General features: G+C 39.8%; 1 protein-coding gene across 4 annotated transcripts in view; it reads right to left on the bottom strand.

The window, feature by feature from the left end:
* Positions 1–20,073, bottom strand: part of RASGRP3 (RAS guanyl releasing protein 3) — a 128,834-nt gene extending 108,761 nt beyond the window's left edge. For 3 of the 4 annotated variants that reach the window (XR_012095260.1, XM_038006782.2, XM_038006781.2), the window contains exons 1-2: positions 19,812–20,072; positions 8,053–8,176 (exon numbers count right to left, since the gene is read on the bottom strand). The gene's annotated coding sequence lies outside the window, so the exon portion shown is untranslated. Of the gene's footprint in view, positions 1–8,052; positions 8,177–19,811 lie in introns of all 4 variants that reach the window. The other variant, XM_073022920.1, reaches the window with a different exon arrangement.
* Positions 20,074–20,982: the final 909 nt, after the last annotated feature.

Here is a 20,982-nt window from a genome sequence, read left to right as displayed (position 1 = left end):
GATGATAAAATAAAAATTGACAGGACTAAGAATCAAAAGATATAGCTTCTTATCCAGCCCTGCCTTAATCCACTCAAGGGACAGTGATTGAGTCCAGAACATTACCATTACGAGTTCACCTCAATGATCAAGCAACAAGATGAGAATGGCAATGTTTGTTTCATGAAATTCTTAAGAAGAATTGAAATCATATAGAAAAATCTTCTTTGAAAAACCATAATGTATGGTAAAGTGGACTTTTTTCTTACATTCATAAGACTGTTTTAAGCTTTCATGGACCTTTGCCTACATGACATCATCTCCTATAGAAGAGGGTGAGAAGCTATAGTTGACATCTATGCCATTGTCTTCCTCACATTCCCACTCTCCTCCATCACCACCTTCAACCACCCCATCTGCCCCATATACCTTGGCCCAGATGAGCATGTGACTCAAACTGAGCCAATCATAGTCCCTCTCTTTTTGTGACCACATTTGAGTATTCCAGGAGTAAGCATGTGATTGAGGTGGATGATTCCCTAACCAAATGACTCCCTTCCTCGAATTTTTAGAACACAGAACCAGAAAATCCTTTTTCTGTGGCCAAGATACAAGGTATAAAACTTACAAACTATCAGCAGTTATATTTTCTGCCTTCTCTATAGCTGAGAGGGAGAACTTTTCAGTTAATATTCCAGTTCAAGTGTAATATGCCTTTAGGTGGGCATGGTCCACAGACCAGGGGCCCCCAGCCTAAAAACCCTATATTTTACCCTGTCGAGAGAATAAACTTCTAGCCTTCTGCTATGATGAGAGATGGGTGATCTCCCACTTGTGCAAAAAGCCTTTGATCTCATCTTAATGGGGTTTCAAAAGGAAACAAAGGTAGATAATGTGTGTGTTAAGCCCGTCTTCAGCTGGAAGCTCAAAATCTTTATAACACACTCATTGCTTTTTATAATATTCTTAATCCATTTTGATGTCTCTGGCTCTTGGGGCCCAAATACTGCCATGTCTACCCTAGACTCTCTACCTTGGCCACATCTTTCCAGTCTTATGCTCTGTATTTAAAACCATCTCTCCTCCCATACAAATTCTCCTTTCCTGAGTTACAGGGTTACATCAAACAGAGAAAAGCATAGATGCATCGATGTCATATCAAAGTAACAGGAATTCACTCACTCCTCTCAGGACTATGTATGGCTTTTTAAAAAATACCTTTACTTAAAAAGTAGAAGAAGACAGTGAAAAACACAGCCATCTTAATCCACAGAGACAACTTCAACAGAAACCAAACCTGCTGACACCGTGATCTTGAACTTGACATCAGTGTTATATCAAAGTAACAAGAATTGACTCACTCATCTCTGGACTATGTATGGCTTTTAAAATAATAACTTTTACTTAAAAGAAGAAGAAGACAGTTAAAAACATAGCCATCTCAATCCACAGAGACAACTTTAAGAGAAACCAAACTGGCTGACACCTTGATCTTGAACTTCAGCCTCCAGGATAGTGAAACATAAGTAAATTTATCTTGTTTAAGCCAAAAAAAAAACCCCACCTTATTGATTTGTATGTGTGTAATTTCAAAAATCATATGTGTTTATCATAAAAAAACTTGTAAGTATAGAAAAGTGCAAAGAAGAAAAATAAGATCAATTTTAATTACATCTTTTATAAAATTATTTTGGCATATACGTGTGGTAATCTACAGATGGCCTCCCAAGATCCTTACATATCCTCATGTAGTCCTTGCTCATGATGAATCAGGACTGACCCTGTGTGACCAATAGGATACATGAAAAGTGACGATGTATGACTTCCAACGCAAGGTCATAAAAAGCCTTGCATCTTTCATCTTGGTTTCTTGAATCTCTCACTCTGAAAGAAGCCAGTCAGATGCCACCTTATGAGAGCATTCAATAAGCCCCATGGAGAAGTCCACAAAGAAAGGAACCGAAGTCCTTAGCTAACAACCAGCACCAACCTGCCAGCCATGTAAGTAAGCCACCTCAAAAGCAGACCTCAGCAAGATGGTGGAATAGTATTTTCCAGCACATATCCCCTTGCAGACACACCAATTTGAACAACTATCCATGCATGAATGTACCCTCTCAAGAACTAAAGAATCCCAGTGAGAGATTACATAGTTAGGGTGTAGTACAGAAATAAGAAAAAGCACATTGAAGAGGATGAGAAAGAGTTTCATATTACTCATATCACCCCTCCCCAAAGGGGTGCACAGCACAGAGAAAGATACTCCCCCTGTGGGGGAAGGAGAGTGAACTGAACACCTTACTTTGCTGTGGACCCCAGCATCGGGCCCAGTTCAGTAAAATCCAGTGCCAGAGCAGCCCTCATGATCCCAGGGTCTAGGCTAGCACCTGTGGATAAGAGCATCCAGGGCCACCCTAATGCTGGGCCAGCCCCTATGACCCCAAGCTGCAAGCAGGCCTCTACAGCATCAGGTTTCAGCTCCATTCAACCACCACACCAATTCAACAGCCCTAGGCTCTACACCCAGTCCAGAGCCATGTCTGCCACAGCAGCTCAACCACTAGGCCAACCCCTGTGGACACAGGCTTCAGGCAAGTCCCAGTAACCACGCTAGCCCTTGTGTGGACTCAGGCTCCAGACCCATCCTAGCACAAAGTGGGCCTCTGTGATCAGGCTCAAGGCCCATCTTAGGGACAGGTTGGCCCCCATGAACCCAGACTTCAGACCAGCCCCTGCAAACACAGGATCCAGATTCATTCCCATGAACCCAGAATCCAGGCCCACCCCAGGAAATCCAAGCTCCAGGCCTTCCTGCCTGCTGACTCAGGCACCAAGGCAACTTGCCTGAGAATACAGGAGCAAGCCTGCCCTCAGATTCCACCTAACAACCCACCCAGAATCTCTGGGTACTGACTGGTGAGGGTTTTCCAAAGCCAATATGGAAAAAGTAGAATAGGTGCTTACTTCTTCATATGCATAGACATCAACAGATAGGCACAAAGATAGTGAATAATAGGGGAAACAATACCACCAAACAACAAAATTAAGTAACTGACCCTAAAGAAATGGAGGTCTATGAAATGCCTGTCAAAGAATTCAAAATAATCATCTTAGAGCTCAGTGAGCTATAAGAGAATACAGATAACTAAATCAAATCATGAAAACAATATGAAAGCAAAATAGGGGATTCAATGAGGGTATAGAAACCATAAAAAAGAACAAGGCAGAAATTCTGGATCTAAGCAACATAGTAATGGAACTGAAAATTCCATAGAGAGCTTCAACAGTAGCCTCAATCAAACAGAAAAAAGAATCAGTGAGCTCAAAGACAGATCATTTGTAATATTCAGCCAGAGAAACAACAACAACAACAAAGAATAAGTAAGAATGAAAAAAGCCAATACGATATATGAGACAACATCAAGCAATCCAATACATACATTAGGGGATTCACAAAAGTAGCAAAGAAAGGAAAACAGAAGAATGCTTTATGTAAAGAAATAATGATAAGAAACTTCCCAAATCTGGAGAGGCAAATGAGCATCCAGATCCATGAAGCCCAAATAGCCCCAAGCAGATTAAATATAGAGAGATCTTCACCAAGACACATTACAATCAAATTCTCAAAAGACAAAAAAAAACTTTGAAAGCAGCAGTAAATGAAATTGAACCCTTATGTCACATACAAAAAGGAACTCAAAATAGATTAAAATGTAAACTCAAAATAGATTAAAAACTTAAACTTAACACCTGAAACTATAATAAACTACTACAAGAAAACATAGGGAAAAATCTTGACATTGGTCTGGGCGATGACTTCTTGGATATGACTCCAAGATTGCATCAAACAAAAATGCTTCTGCACAGCAACGTAAATAATCAACGGAATGTAGAGCCAGCCTATGGAATGGGAGAAAATATTTGCAAACTATATATTATATCTGATAAGGGACCAATATCCAAAATATGTAAGAAACTCAAAGCATTTCAATAGCAATAAAACAAATAATTCAAGTTATTAAAATGGGTAAAGGACTTGAATCAATATTTCTCAAAAGAAGAAATACAAATGGCCAACAGGTATATGAAAAAATGCTCAGCTGGGCGCAGTGGCTCACACTTGTAATCCCAGCACTTTGGGGGGCTGATCATGGGCAGATCACGAGGTCAGAAGATCGAGACCATCCTGGTCAGGAGATCGAGACCTTCTGACTAACACGGTGAAACCCCATCTCTACTAAAATTACAAAAACAAAATTAGCCAGGCATGGTGGCAAGCACCTGTAGTCCCAGCTACTTGGGAGGCTGAGGTGAGAGAATGGTGTGAACCTGGGAGGCGGAGCTTGCAATGAGCTGAGATGGCACCACTGCACTCCAGCCTGGGTGACACAGCGAGACTCCGTCAAAAAAACAAACAAACAAAATGCTCAACAGCACTAATCACCAGGGAAACGCAAACTCAAACTACAAGGAAGTATCACCTCACACCTGTTAGAATGGGTATTATCAAAAAAGACAAAAGAGAACAAGTGTTGGTGAAGATGCAGCAAAAAAGAAATCAGCTATTTAACATACTTATCACCTCACATACCAATCAAAAAGGAAATCCTTACACACTGTTGGCGGGAATCTAATTAGTACAGTCATTAAGGAAAACAATATGGAGGTTCCTCAAAAAGTTAAAAATAGGGCAGGCGAGGTGGTTCACACCTGTAATCCCAGCACTTTGGGAGGCCAAGGTGGGTGGACTACCTGAGATCAGAAGTTGGAGACCAGCTGGCCAACATGGCAAAACGCCATCTCTACTAAAAATACAAAAATTAGCTGGGAGTGGAGGTGCTTTGCACCTGTAATCCCAGCTACTCAGGAGGCTGAGACAGGAGAATTGCTTGAACCCAGGAGGCGGAGGTTGCAGTGAGCTGAGATTGTACCACTACACTCCAGCTTGGGCGACAGAGCAAGACTCCGTCTTACAAAGAAAAAAAAATTTTAAATAGAACTATCATATACTTCAGCAATCCCACTTCTGAGTATTTATCCAAAGAAAATGAAATCAGCATGTCAAAGAGATACCTACACCCCATGTTCACTGTGGCATTATTTACAATAGCCAAGATGTGGAATCAACCTAAGCATCCATTGACAGATGAATGGATAAAGAAAATGTGGTATATACAATGGAATGCTATTTAGTCTTAAAGAATAAGAAAATTCTGTAATTTGCAACAACATGGATAAACTTGGAGAATATTACGCTAAGTGAAATAAGCCAGACACAGAAAGACAAGTTCTGCAGGATCTCATTTTTATGTGGAATCTTAAAAAGTTGAACTCAGAGACAGTGAGTAGAATGAGGGTTGCAAGGGACTGGGAAGGGCTAAGAATGAGGAGATTTTGATCAAAGGGTACAAAATTTCAGTTTGACAAGATGTATGAGTTCTGTTGTACAGCATGGTGACTATAAGTTAATAATATTGTATTGTATACTTGAAAATTGCTAACAGTATATATCTTAAATGTTCTCACCACAAAAATAATAATTGGTATGTGAGGTGATAAGTATGTTAAATAGCTGATTTGATCCTTTTGAAATGTGTACATATATTAAAACATCATGTTTTACATCATAAATATATACAATTTTAGTATGTCAATATGTTAATAAAGTTTGGGGGCTGGAAATAAAGAATGAAAAGTAAATCTCTAGTCCTGATTGAGTCTTCCGAAGACTCTAGTCCCAAGTGACATCTGACCGCAACCTTACAAATGACACTCCTTAATCTGACCTTCTCCTGAATTCCTGGTCCATAGAAATCATGCGAGGTAATAAATGATTACGGTTGTTTAAAGGCACTTAGTTTTGGAATGATTTGTTACACAGAAATAAGTAATAAAATATCTTTCTTATCTTTACTAAAATGCATAATGGGCAAATATACAAAAGTTTGCATTTTCTATTTACTATATATCATACCAGGCTGGAGTGCAGTGGTGTAATCTCAGCTCACTGCAACCTTTGCCTCCTGGGTGCAAGCCATTCTCCTACCCAGCCTCCCCAGCAGCTGGGACTACAGGCATGCACTACTATATCCGGCTAATTTTTGTGTTTTTAATAGAGATGGGGTTTCACCATGTTGGCCAGAATGGTCTCAATCTCCTGACCCCATGATCTGATCCCTTGGCCTCCCAAAGTGCTGGGATTACAGGCATGAGCCACCGTGCCTGGCCTAAACATTCTTAAATATTCCAATGTCATCAAATATTCTGTCATATATCATCAAACATGTTTTTTTTCTAGATGTCTGCACAGTACCCTGTACTCTTTACATAGTATAATGTATTATGTCTTAAAAGTAGATGTCTGAAAAAATAATGTCTCAGTTGTAATGATGAAAGGTTGGTTGAGAAAAAACATGTATGCATATGTATGCAAAGTAACTCTGTATGCTTTGTTAATACTTTCATTCATTCATTCACCAAATTTAAGATTAGGAAATTGGTATGTGTCATGCACCTGATCTTATGTCTGGTAATCTAGGAGAGGTAGAAATGATTAAGACATGGTTTAAGGTCTCAATTCACACTTGCACAGCACTTGGCTTTTGTCTAAACCTACCTAAAGCCCTAAACAGAGAGTAATCACTTATCTGGTATGTATAATTTGAAAAACATGTCTAATCTCTACCACATATAAATTTGTGTCCTAATGAATCTCATTACAACAAATGATACAAAATATTACTTAAACATTTATTATATGTAAGATTATATCTGGTTCCCGGAGGGATTTCTTTAAAATAGGTTTATTGAAACATAATTCACATACCATACAATTCACTGGGTTTTGTTATATTATATAGTTAATTTTAAAATTGTAATAAAATATATATGGCATAAATTTGCTATTTTGACCATTTTTATGTGTACTATTCAGTAGTATTAATTACATTCACAGTGTTATGCAACCATCACCACTATTTGCAAAACTTTTATCACACCAAACAGAAACTTTACAACTGTTAAGAAATAACTCTTGGCCGGGCGCGGTGGCTCACGCCTGTAATCCCAGCACTTTGGGAGGTCGAGGCGGGTGGATCACGAGGTCAGGAGATTGAGACCATCCTGGCTAACAAGGTGAAATCCTGTCTCTACTGAAAACACAAAAATTAGCTGGGCATAGTGGCGGGTGCCTACAGTCCCAACTACTCAGGAGGCTGAGGCAGAATGGCGTGAACCCAGGAGGCGAAACTTGCAGTGAGCTGACATCGTGCCACTGCACTCCAGCCTGGGCGACAGAGTGAGACTTCATCCCAAAAAAAAAGAAAAAAGAAATAACTCTGTATTCTCCCTTCTCCCCCAACGCCCAGTCACCTCTAACCTACTTTCTGTTTCTACGAATCTGCATATTGCAAATATTTCACATAAGTGGAATCATATAATATTTGCTCTTTTGTGTCTGGATTATTTCACTGAGCATGACATTTTCAAGGTACGTTCATATTTTAGCACATATGAGAACTTCATCCCTTTTTGTGGCTGAATAATTTCCCATTGCATGTCTATGCCACATTTTGTTTATCTCTTCATCTGTTGATAGACATGTGGGTTGTGCCTGGTTGTGTCTGCCTTTCAGCTATTATAAATAATGCTGCTATGAACATTAGTGTACCATGGAGGGATTTTTTTTAAAGCACAAAATAAGGCCCAGAGATGAAGGAATTTATAATTAGGTTGTTGAGAGAAGAAACTCTTGGAAAATTAACCACAAAGGCAAATAGTAGTTGAATATATTAAAGAAATACCACCAGACATGGGATTAAATATATAAGAAAGTATTTATATAGCATTACAGTATATAAATGTTATAGCATTTTTGAAGAGAGCAAATTCACTCAAGACTGGTGACAGCTTCATCATCAAAGGAGGAAGAAGAAAAAGGTTTTTCATTTCACCATTTACAAAGTTTCTGACATCACAGATTCAGTGGGGTTGAAAACAGGCCATCAGATTTTATGTGTTTAAAATCTGAAAGAGAAGTGATAAAATAAAGGTGGTATGTGATAGAATACTCACTGAGAATACTGGCAGTGAAATCAGAGAATCCAAATGGGTCATCAGAGGGGTGCCCCAGGTTCAGGTAGATTGGGTGTAGTTTCCATGCCAAAGAAGAGATATGGATGTTTTAAAAGAAAATATCCTAGAAACAAAAGAAATGGAGAGAAGACATTGAGGAAGGATGCATTCATTGACCAGAAGGTGGGGAGACAGTTTCAGATAGAAAACACAGACGTGGGCCGGGTGCGGTGGCTCACACCTATAATCCCAGCACTTTGGGAGGCCAAGGCAGTTGGATCACTTGATACCAGGAGTTCAAGGCCAATATGGTGAAACCTCGTCTCTAGTAATACAAAAAATTAGCCAGGCATGGTGGCGCATGTCTGTAATCACAGGTGCTCAGGAGGCTGAGGCAGGAGAATGACTTGATTTCAGGAGGTGGAGGTTGCAGTGAGCCAAGATTGGGCCACTGCACTCCAGCCTGGGTGACTGAGCGAAACTCTCTCTCAAAAAAAAAAAAAAAATTGTGCACACTCCAAGGCTGGGGCACCTCTTTGAGTAGCATGTGGCACAACAACCCAATGCTTTGTCTTTGTCAGAGGGCCTCCATTACCAGAGAAACAGCCCTAGTTTCCAGCAGAAGAAATAAGATAGTGTTCCAGAACAGTCTGTCCCCCTGGCCCAGCCTCCTGTTCCTCGCGCTACATAATCTCAACTCACTTGTAGGTCCCTGATTCTCTTGCTGTTTTGTGAAATCAACCTGTGGGACCACTCAGCCCAGATTTCTTGACCTTCCCTGCAGGCCCATTCATGCCTGACTTACTCACTTCTTCCTCATTTTTTTTTTTTTTTTTTTTTTTTTTTTTGAGATGTAGTCTCTCGCTCTGTTGCCCAGGCTGGAGTGCAGTGGCGCCATCTCGGCTTACTGCAAGCTCTGCCTCCCGGGTTCATACCATTCTCCTGCCTCAGCCTCCCGAGTAGCTGGGACTACAGGCGCCCGCCACCAATGCCTGGCTAATTTTCTGTATTTTTAGTAGAGACTGGGTTTCACCTTGTTAGCCAGGATGGTCTCAATCTCCTGACCTTGTGATCTGCCCGCCTCAGCCTCCCACAGTGCTGGGATTACATGCATGAGCCACCACGCCTGGCCCACGTCTTCCTCATTTTCTCGTGATATTTTTTTTAAATGGCAGTCTCTGCAGGATCCAACAGTTAATGGCACTCACCAAAAGATTTTTCTTTAACTGACTCAGAAATTTGTATGTGAAGGCTAGTTGCACACATTGCCTCCCTTCCTTTTCCCCATCCTAGAGGCTGTTGAGGATCATTTCTTGAGGCTCAGTCCTCTAGTTTTCCCCACCCTTTCTCCCAGGAGAATGGGACAATCATGCACAATTCTCATGTGTCTGAATATTTAATTCTAACCATTCTCTTCACCTTTCTCTCTTCTACTTCTCAGCCAAGTATTACTTCAGAAAAATCTCACCCTATTTGGGAACCAAAAAATTTCCACAAAAAATTACCCTACTTGGGCCGGGCGCGGTGGCTCATGCCTGTAATCCCAGCACTTTAGGAGGCCGAGGCTGGTGGATCGCAAGGTCAGGAGATCGAGACCATCCTGGCTAACACGGTGAAACCCCATCTCTACTAAAAATACAAAAAATTAGCTGGGCGCCGTGGCGGGTGCCTGTAGTCCCAGCTACTCGGGAGGCTGAGGCAGGACAAACGTGAACCCGGGAGGCGGAGCTTGCAATGAGCGGAGCTCACACCACTGCACCCCAGCCTGGGCGACAGAGCGAGATTGTCTCAAAAACAAAACAGACAAACAAACAAACAAAAAATTACCCTATTTGGGAACCAAAAAAAGGTATGGCTACACATTAACAACAGCGTTAGACATACTTTGTCCTTCAGGAAAAGGCAAGTACAAAGTTTAACTGTAAAATTAGACATAAAAGCCTAAAAAAGGTCTCTCTACCTAAGAGTCACTTAGATAAGGCAGTCCCCTTAAAAAAAAAAAGAATTCCATCTATTTCCTCATTTTTCTTTTGTAAATTTGCTTTTCCTCCAACATTAAGAAACAAGATAAATATGATTTATCTCTTATGCTTGTCCCTGACTCTAGTACAGCACCTGGCACTTCCTGGATTCTTTACTAGTGTTGGCTGCTTTGAATATAAGGTGATTTTGTTGATCCAGTATATACTTTTTCTGTTTGGTTAATTAATATATTATTAATATATTAATGTGATATAATTATTAGCATATTAATATGATATAACATATTAATGTAGAAATAATACATTAATAGATTTCACTGAATAATTTAAAATGCATACATATTTAGAATAAATAATATAATACATTATAAATACATTGTAATAATTTCATTGTAGATAGGTGGCATTTTAGGTGCAGTATGCTGTCGCTATTTATAACTTTGTTTCTATGGGGAAAATGTAAAGTGAATTCAGAGGGCCAAGAAAATTATCAAAAACCAACTTTTGGACCATTACCAATTTGTAAATCAGGCAATGAGTGGTCATTATTTATATATGTCTTTAACTTTTATTTTGATTTCAGAATTTTCTGACTGGTTAAACTCTAGTTTCATAACCAAATCCTCATGGAATAAGATATGAACCAAAAATATGATTGTTCCAGTTGGCTGCAACTCATTGCCAGGATTTCAGAGACCTGTGTTTCCAGGTCTCTGCCACTGGTGGGGCCATAAGAACCTACAGTATCTTCTGATTTTATCCACTTCCACCAGTTCTATTTTTGTATCTCCATATTTAGCACACAGAAGCTATCTTTATCACCCCAGCTGACTGGCATGAGAGTCCCCAAGGCACAGTAGTTATAGAAGATTATTATAGCATACTTCCTATCCTTCAAATAAGACAATGCAAAATGCAGAAAAGACATCAGCAAGTAGTCACAATGTTGGAAGTATGTGCATGTGTGCATGTGCACTTGCGTGTGTTTTCTTTGCTAAAGATTTATTTCTTTGTACTAAGTTGTAGGCACTATTAGGAGCATAATGTCTATAATGGTTTTTGGAACTCAATTTTAGGCGGTGTAATTGAATTTATTCCTATACCTAAATTCACTTGAAAATATTATGATAAAGTCTTTTACAACCACATCATCCAGATTTCAAATTTGGAAAATTTTTTTAAAAACTTCTATTGCCCTATTTCTCAATTGAGGAATCCACAGTTACCCAGCCCAAGCGAAGAGCTGAATCATTCTAATAAGCCAGGTCTCCAAAACTGCCAGTCCTTGGCTTGCTATTCAACTATTCAATTTTACTTGATACAGAATGTTCAGCTCAATGTTTCGGAATAGAGATGACTGTGAGTACAGAAAAGGTAGCAATATCTCATAGTCTAAATTTCACATTATTTATGTAGCTGTAGGCGGCACTGTAGCTCTTCTGTTTCGACTTGCACTGTCTTATACAGTAGCCACTAGGCACCTGAAGCTATCGAGCACTTGAAATGAGGCTAGTCTGAGCTGAGACATGCAGTAAGCATAAAGTACACACTGGCTTTCAAAGACTTATTAAAAAAAGGGAATAGAAAATGTTTTATTAGTGGTTTTTTATATTGGGTGCACGTTGAAATGTTATCTTGGATATATTTGGTTAAATGAACTATATTATTATTATTTTAGAAAGGGTCTTGCTCTGTTGCCCATGCTAGAGTGCAGTGGTGCAATCATAGTTCACTGTATCCTCGCACTTCTGGGCTCAAGCAATCCTCTCACCTCAGCCCCCTGAGTAACTAGGACTACAGTTACTCCATGGACTGGTAGACCATGGGACTACCACCATTCCCAGCTAATGTTTACATTTTTTTTTGTAGAGACAGGGTCTTGCCATGCTGCCTAGGCTGTTCTTGAAATCCTGACCTCAAGCAATCCTCCCACCTTTGCCTCCCAAAGCACTGGGATTACAGGTGTGAGGCACTATGCCCCACTCCTTAAACTATGATATTAAAATTCATTTTATCTGTTTCTTTTTATTTTTTAAACACAGTCACTAGAAAATGTAAAATGAACTATGTAGGTCACATTAGTGGCTCACATTCTATTCCTATTTTATTTTTTATTTTACTTTATTTTTTAAATTTTTTTGAGACAGGGTCTCACTTTGTTGCCCTGGCTGGAGTGCGGGGTGTGATCATAACTCACTGTGGACTTGAACAACTGTGCTCAAACAATCTTGTCAACTCAGCCTCCTGAATATCTAGGACTAGCAGCATGTACCACCATGCCCAGCTATTTTTTTTTTTTTTTTTTAGAGACAGGATCTCACTATGTTGCCAGGGTGGTTACCTGGGTTCAAGTGATCTTCCAGCCTCTGCCACTCAAATTGTTGGGATTACAGGTGTGTATTTCTACCGGACAGTGCTGTAGGGTGTTCCATAATCAATAGTAATATCAGTAAGTAGTCTTTAAAACTGGAAGTCAGAGCTGCTGCTTCTCCACATCAGGCTCACCAGAGGAGAGTATGACTTGGAGTGATGTAACAGCCCAGGCACATTTAGTTTCCCCATCCAAAGAATTTCAGTAATACCCAACAAGACCGCTACGAACACAGGCCACTAAGAGAAAGAAATAAATGTTACCACCTTACTTAACTGTTTCCTAAGTGATAACACATCCCTCATTATCATCTAAGGGATTGTTATTTGTGCCCATTTCATGGCATGGAAACTAGATATTGAATCATCCATTCACTTGTTTTGAGTTTTTGTTGTTTTATTCTCCTGCCCATTGCTATTAAAATGAAGACCAGGGACAATTTAAAAAACAGAAACATGAATTTTCTATTTATAAATGTAATGGAAAGTAACACTTTTAAGATTCTATGTCTGGGCAACAGGCAGTTATTCCAAGGCAAGAGAAGTCACAGCAATATCGCTGTGCATTTCACTGGCGATGCGCACAGGGAGGCGTTCACACTGACCCTGAATATTAATAAACATGAAAAGTTCAGCACCAAACCCCTGTTGTGGGATTACCGGATTACTGAATTAAAAACACATTGGAAGTCATTGCTGCCAGCAAAGAATTGTGTAACTGCTGATAAAAAAGAAAAAAAAAAGTAGTGATTTCAGGAGTAGACTGGGAACAAAACAATAGTATCTTTGTAATGTTCTGAAATTGCTGCATGAATAAAGCTGAGACGGGCTCCCCTGCATTTCCCAGTTTGATTTGCTGACCATCTTGTCTGCTCGTAATTGTTTTCTGCCATTCATTTCCTCCAATTGTCAATTATTACTAAAACAATTATGAAAAAAGTGCATGTCTTTGTTTCCTGTTGCTGATGAATGCAGTGAAGTCATAGAACAGGCCAGTGCATCATAATCTTTTCCAATACAATGGATTACGCTGTCACAAACAGGATATAGCCCTTTAGTTGGAGGAGAGGCCATCAATGGCACTGCATTAGCACAGACATATTGTCAGCCATGACAGCAAGAAATCAGAACAGACTTAGCTCTGTACATTTGGAAAACATACTGGGTTTTGTTCCTGATTATAAAAGTAGTACATGCTTATTTATCCTGGAGACAAAGTAGAAAATCAAAAATCGCTATTACCCCACCAACCAGAAATTTCTTTTTTTTTTTTTCTGAGGCATAGTCTCGCTCTGTCACCCAGGCTGGAGTGCAGTGGCGCGATCTTGGCTCACTGTAACCTCCGCCTCCTGGGTTCAAGCGATTCTCCTGCCTCAGCCTCCTGAGTAGCTGGGACTACAGGCATATGCCACCACGCCTGGCTAATTTTTGTAGTTTTAGTAGAGATGGGGTTTCACCATATTGGCCAGGCTAAGAAATTTCTATTGTTAACAGTTGGTGTATGACTTTTTAGCTCTTACCTCTTTTTCTATATGTACATATATATTTTTTAAGCAAATGGGATCACACTATATATATAATTTTGTAGACTTCTTATATTCACTGAATGTAAGTGTAAATGTTCACTTAACATTTACTATGAGCAGTTTCCAATGTCATTAAATATTATAATGTAATTTAATGGCTGTATAAAATTTCATATTGTGGAATGTCATTTAATAATTCCCTTTATATTTAGGTTAGTTACAAAATGTATCTGTTATCAATAGAGTCTTTTACATTCATTATTGTCTGAATTTATGATGTTTTTAAGAATAGATCCCTAAAAGATAGACTTTTTGCTTTTTACTAACATATTATGTATTTTAAAGTAAATATTTAGAATCAAAGGTCTAGGAAATCTTAATAAAAAGGCACGTATGTGCATTGAAAGTTTAGTAGCCAAACATAATATATGTGCCTGCCTAAAATGGTAAACAGGTGAAATACTTTTAAAGATTAGAAAGTTTAAGATAAATCTAAAACTGGTCTATTCAAAATGCCTTTCAGGCCAACAAGCTGTAAGGGTGTATGTAATTCCACGAGGTCTTCTTCCAGAATTTCTAGCACAACTAGCCTCCAGCCCATGTAAGAGCCCAAAGATGATTCTGCGAACTCTTGATTATGCTATTTAGGGATTCCTGAGGAGCTTGCTTCTAGTGCCTGCCTCTGCGGTCTCTGGGCTAAACGTTGTTATCTGGTATTGCCACTAGAGGGCAGCCAGGGACAAGGAGAGGAGGTTGACACCCTTGGTCTTGTTTTCTCTTCAGCATAACCTTTTTCTAAAAATTGCACGATCTCATTTATACGTGGAATATTTTTTAAACCCTAAAACACAGAGATACATAATGAAACAGTGGTCCCTAAGGGTGGGAGGAGGGGAGAAAGGGAAATAGGGACACATAGGTCAAAGGATACAAAATAGCAGACACTAAAGAACAAGTTTGGAGGTTGGGTGCCCTGGTTCACACCTGTAATCTCAGCACTTCGGGAGGCTGAGGCAGGCGAATCACTTGAGGTCAGGAGTTCAAGACCAACTTGCTAACATGGTGAAACCCTGTTTCTACTAAAAAATACAAAAATTAGTGGGTGCAATGGCGTGTTCCTACAGTCCCAGCTATTTGGGAGGCTGAGGCACAAGGATCACTCGAGCCCTGGAGGTGGAGGCTGCAGCAAGCTGAGGTTGTGCCACTGCACTCCAGCCTGGGTGACAGAGGGGGACCCTGTCTTGAAGGAAAGGAAAAAATAATAAAAAAAAAAAACCCCACAGGTTTGGAGGGTTTGGAGATCTACTGTCCAACCTCAAGATGAAATTTAATAAAATTGTATTAGGGATTTTTGTAAAATAAGTATGTTTTAGCCATCCATGTCACACAAAGAGGTAACTATATGAGATTATAGATTCTTCATCATAATCTTTATTTCACCAGATAACCAAGGGAAAATTTAAAATGACCCACTAAGGGGAAAAACAATTCAGGAGATTAATAAATAAGGAGAACCTCTGGGTATAAACGATTTCCATTTTCTCAGAGACAGAAACCAAAAGATGGAGAATTCTATGAGGGCCACCAAAGTTCGGAACAATAGAAGACCTGGAATCTGGCTAAAAACTGGGTTCTAGCGTGAGCAATTGGCACCCTTAGCTCTTTGCAGATGGAGAAAGTGAATCTAGAGCCAGAGGCTCAACATTCTGTATATGAGTCCCAGTTGTGAGGGCTTTGGCTCCTACACACGGTGGTTCCATTTTCCATCTGCCTCTCATTAATGATGTGATCATGGACACGTTACTTAATCTCTCTGACCTCACTTTTCTCAACTACAAAATGTGGCTGGCAATGGAACCTGCCGATACATGACTGCAGAGGCAAAAGGAGATAATGGAGATAAAAGGCTTGACATAGAGTAAGTGTTCAATAAATGTTGGCCATTTTTATTTCCAGTTCTTACCTCCCTCCTAAGCTGTTTTCCATTCTCAGCTGTTCGCTTACTATTTCTATCTGACTATTCCATCATTCCCTCAAATTTCCTATGTCTGAAACCAAAATCCTCATCCCTCTCACTAACTCCCTGACCTGCTGCTGTCTCTTTGACCATTTCTTTGAATGGAGCCATAAAACATAACATCCTCTTGAACACATTCTCTCCTCCTATAACCATACCCAATTAGTTTACAAAACACATAAATTTGTTCTCAGATTTGTCTCCAGTGGGCTTCTCTCTCTCTGTTTTCATCAGAACCCAGACCTCAGTGCCCTGATCTCTTCCCCAGCAAGTTCTGCCTCCAACCGGCAGATTTTATGCATGCCACTTCCCTTTTCAGAACTTCTCATTGGCCCCAGGTGTCTTTAAATTCCACTCCTTAGTTCACCATTAAAGTCCCACCACCTTCTGAACCTAGCCTCCTCCAGGCACTTCTTTCCTGCTCCATAGGCTCATTCCCTCTGCTGCTGTCAAGCTGGCTTATTCTCAGTTCCCTTGAAGAGTTGCCAGATTTGGGAAATCAGAATACAGGGCCCCCAGCTAAGTGTGAATTTCCAATAAACAACAAATAATACTTTCGTATAAGTAGGTCCGATGCACTAGGTCTCATACACAGTCATGCAGTAGGGCACACTTAGACTAAAAAAGTGTTTGTTGTTTATCTGAAATTCACATTGAACTGGGCATCCTGTATTTCATCTGGCAGCCCTATTCCTTGGGCGCAGGAAGGCCATTCCTGTCTCTGCTCACGCTCACAGCTCCATTCTTATCTTAGATGCCCTCATCTCCCTCTATCCATCAGATCTCCTCCTGCTCACCAAGATCCAGCTCAGCCTCAGGCCTCCATGAAGCCTGTCTGGATCAGGTCTTCCTTAGGTGGCACTCATTATCTACATCATTAATTTGGCTCCACATATAGGATGCCTTGTGTCCTGTATACTTCCCTTTTTCCAACTTAACATTGAGTTTATCAAGGATAGAGATTATATTATAAGTTAGAAAACTTAATAAACAGGTGTGGTGCTGCTTGTAGACCTGTAATACAGGATGAGACAGTAGGACAAAGGTCTCCAAAAGCCAACTGTCTGAATTTAAGGTGCCTGTAAATACACAAGAATCAACATGCAATACCCTTCTACCCCATCCAGCATCAAGCCAGATGGCAGGTGGGTGTAGTTTCCCATCTGAAGGAGAAGGAGACTTTAGCATGCTTCTCCCACATCCCTCTTCAACACATCCCGCAAGTTCCACATCGTATTTGGTGACATCTAAATTTCTTGCTGCTTCACATGGTCTCTTCCTTCAGTAACCCAATTTTACTTGTATTTAAATGTGAAGGCCAGGCTGGGCGCGGTGGCTCAAGCCTGTAATCCCAGCACTTAGGGAGGCCGAGACGGGCGGATCACGAGGTCAGGAGATCGAGACCATCCTGGCTAACACGGTGAAACCCCGTCTCTACTAAAAATACAAAAAACTAGCCGGGTGAGGTGGCAGGCGCCTGTAGTCCCAGCTACTCGGGAGGCTGAGGCAGGAGAATGGCGTAAACCCGGGAGGCGGAGCTTGCAGTGAGCTGAGATCCGGCCACTGCACTCCAGCCCGGGCTACAGAGCAAGACTCCGTCTCAAAAAAAAAAAAAAAAAAAAAATGTGAAGGCCAGGGTTGGCTCTACTATGTAAACTGTAAACACATAGTGATTGTAGGAGTTTTTCTGGAAATAAGGCAATACATTTCTATGTAATTAATAAAAAAGCTTAAAAAAGTGATAATTTTTTTCAAAATTAGCTTACTCTAACTTAAAATGTTCTCAGCAGCTTCTAGATACATCACAACAATCTGTAGAACTATTAAGCAGTTTCCAAGAACTATATTTTAAATACCTGGCATTTCATGAATACTTTTTGTTGTTGTTGTTTATTTGGAGATGAGGTCTCACTCCATTGCCCAGGCTAGAGTGCAGTGGAGCTATCCCGGCTCACAGCAACCTCCACCTCCCGGGTTCAAGTGATTCTTCTGCCTCAGCCTCCCGAGTAGCAGGGATTATAGGCATGTGCCACCATGCCCAGCTAATTTTGTACATTTAGTAGAGACGGGGTTTCACCATGTTAGCCAGGCTGATCTCAAACTCCCGACCTCAGGTGATCCACCCGCCCTGGTCTCCCAAAGTGCTGGGATTACAGGCATGAGCCACCACACCCGGCCGATGAATACATTTATAAATCTATGGCCATCTGGAAACCAATGAACAGCAATGAGCCTTTTACAAGTGAAAAAATATATTCTTGGAATAATACATCTAACTCATAATTTTATCTTTCTTAAACCTTACATACAGTTAAAACAATTTCATTCTCATAATGTAAACATGTGAAGGTGTCAAATGTGAACATTGTTTTGAAACTCTAAGGGAAGTAAGTTCAACCTGATCAGAAATGAGAATTGCTGTAAGCAACATTGCTGTCACGAGAGCCATGTGGAGTGGCAATTAATTAAGTCACCTTAGATTCCACTCTGTGGAAGATCTAAAGTGGACTCAGAACTGACTCTGCAGCACTGGAATGTCCTGAAAGTAAATGCTGAGGGTTTATTTGTTTCTTCAGATCTATCACATTTATTCAGATTAATTTCATTTCCCTCTGTTTTTTTTTTTTTTTTACCACTTAAGTTCAACTAAGAAATCATGCTCTTTCTATTCAAACATATTATACTTTCTAACAGTTTCCATGGAATTATAATTTTCTAATCAGTAAAAAATAACCCTTAAATTCTCCCAGGAAAGAAGACGGCCAGTAGGATCCACACTGAGCCAGAGCCGAGTCCTGGCCTCCTGTGCCGGTTCTGGCTGGCTCTGCTTTTCTGGCTTCCAGCTTTGCTATCTTCTTGGGACAAATTCTAAACATCCCAATCTCAAACAGGGATAGGGTGAAACAACAGCCACACATTTCCTTCTGTTCTTCCTTTTCAATAAGCCACCAGAACCGTATTCCTTTGTTAAGTCATTGTGGTAACATTAATCAAGTTACTCCAAGACACAAATGTGGTTATTATCAGCAGCGGATGCAAATATGGTGCATCATTTAAACAAATATGCTTGTTTAATGGCAAAGAATGTTAAAAGAATTTGGAATGTCCCTAGAAGCTTTCCAAGTTTTTGTGGGCAGCATCAACTGTTCCTGGATTTAATCCATTTCCTTTCGACCTTACCATTTCCAAACCCAGTGACATTTTTCAAGGCACTCAAAACAGAATGAACGAATGTTTGGAAATAATAATTTATATCTACATAACTACTATGAACACTTTCTATCACTGGAAACTATTCAGTGCTGTTTTTTGTGGTTCTAGAAGATTCTCCATTGTCTGAAAAATCAATGTTCAAGAGAAAAAACCTGTATTAAAATTTTTTTATCTTCGCTTAATTTTATGAAAAATTTAAATTTTATATGTAACTTTTATACAATTGTCCATTTCTGTTTGAAGGCCTATTTATTAAAGGTATTCTAAACTATTATTGATCAAAGAAATTGTAAGGGGATTATTAATCAGCAATTTGAAAAGGGCAGACAAGCAGACAAATGTCAAAAATATATTTTTAAAGGTGATCATCAATGAAATTATTTATACTATCTAAACCCCTGATAATAATGAAACTGAAGACAGTTCATAGAGACATTGTCAAGAAACAACGTTTTAAAATATTTATTGTAAAAAACTGAAGATGTCATAACCGAGGCTGATTTCTACATTTCTTCAGAGATATAAGCAAAGCATATTGAAAAGTTACACAAAGATCGGACCTCAGATCATATCCATTGTCTGTGGCTAATATCCATAGTTCATGAAGTGCATTAAGACGCAACAACAGACAGATTTTTAAATGACACTTACCTTAATTTGCAGAACTGCAATAATGTTCATCCCTATAGTGAATCGTCTTTTTCTTTCTGCTTCATCACCTCTAGCAAGTTTCTCTTCAACGTGCCTAAACACCTAGAATTCCTGTTCTTTCTTCTAAAATGCTGTCATCACCTCCATTGCCCAAATCCAGTTCAAAAGTGGGGAGGGAAAAAAAAATTGAAATTTGCAAGCTGTTTACGCCTAACAACAACATTGAAGCTGCTCAGCTTTGAGCTCAATGAATTAAAGGTTGTTTGGCTAAATGGCAGGCAGACTTCCTCCTATTCTTTCCGAACTTAGTTTTCCTGCCTCCAGTGGAGCTTTTTCCTTTCCTGGGCTATAAATAGGCTGGTCGTAAGACTACTGAGGAAAGAAGAAGGCAGGAAATGTATTGGATTTCAGAAAACAGCCTTAGGTATATGAGTGCGTGTGTGTTTCTTTCAAATGAGTACCAACAAACAAACTAAAGAAAATTTGGCCTCAAATAATTCAGCTTTGGTCTGTGCACCATACTCAACATTTTCTTTAAGTTCCTATAGTCTCAGTTTTACTATAAGTTGTCATATCCTATAGATGCTTAAATATGGTTGATTCTTCAAAGTGGGAGTGTCACTCTGGAATGAAGGGACACTTTAATTTGTGACATACATATTTTTTGCTCTTTCAAATACTGTACTGTGCATGCCATGCTTTAAAAACATTAATTTTAAAGACAATTTTTAAAGCTGTTATTACTTAAGGTCCTTCATATAATTCTATTCGATGTCTATGTATTGATTTGTTATCTAACAGTCATCTATTTATCTGTCACCTCCCTCCCTTACTCTGTCATTCTACACTTACTGTCTGTCAACAGTAAGTGTTTGCTTTAGCCACCCAGTGTTTGTTTTAGCTGCTCTTTACATGGGTAACACTTTGAGAAGAAGCACAAGGAATTTCTCCATAGGAGGGGCTACTTAAAGAGTGGTCCAAGGACCGGCCTGGCGCGGTGGCTCACGCCTATAATCCCAGCATTTTGGGAGACTGAGGTGGGCAGATCACGAGGTCAAGAGATCGAGACCATCATGGCCAACCTGGTGAAACCCCAACTCTACTAAAAATACAAAAATTAGCTGGGTGTGGTGGCGTGCACCTGCAATCCCAGCTACTTGGGAGGCTGAGG

The sequence above is a fragment of the Chlorocebus sabaeus genome, chromosome 14 (assembly GCF_047675955.1).
Source record: "Chlorocebus sabaeus isolate Y175 chromosome 14, mChlSab1.0.hap1, whole genome shotgun sequence".
NCBI lineage: Eukaryota > Metazoa > Chordata > Mammalia > Primates > Cercopithecidae > Chlorocebus > Chlorocebus sabaeus.
The sequence above is the reverse complement of the archived record's forward strand: the minus strand, read 5'-3'. Positions and strand labels throughout refer to the sequence as shown.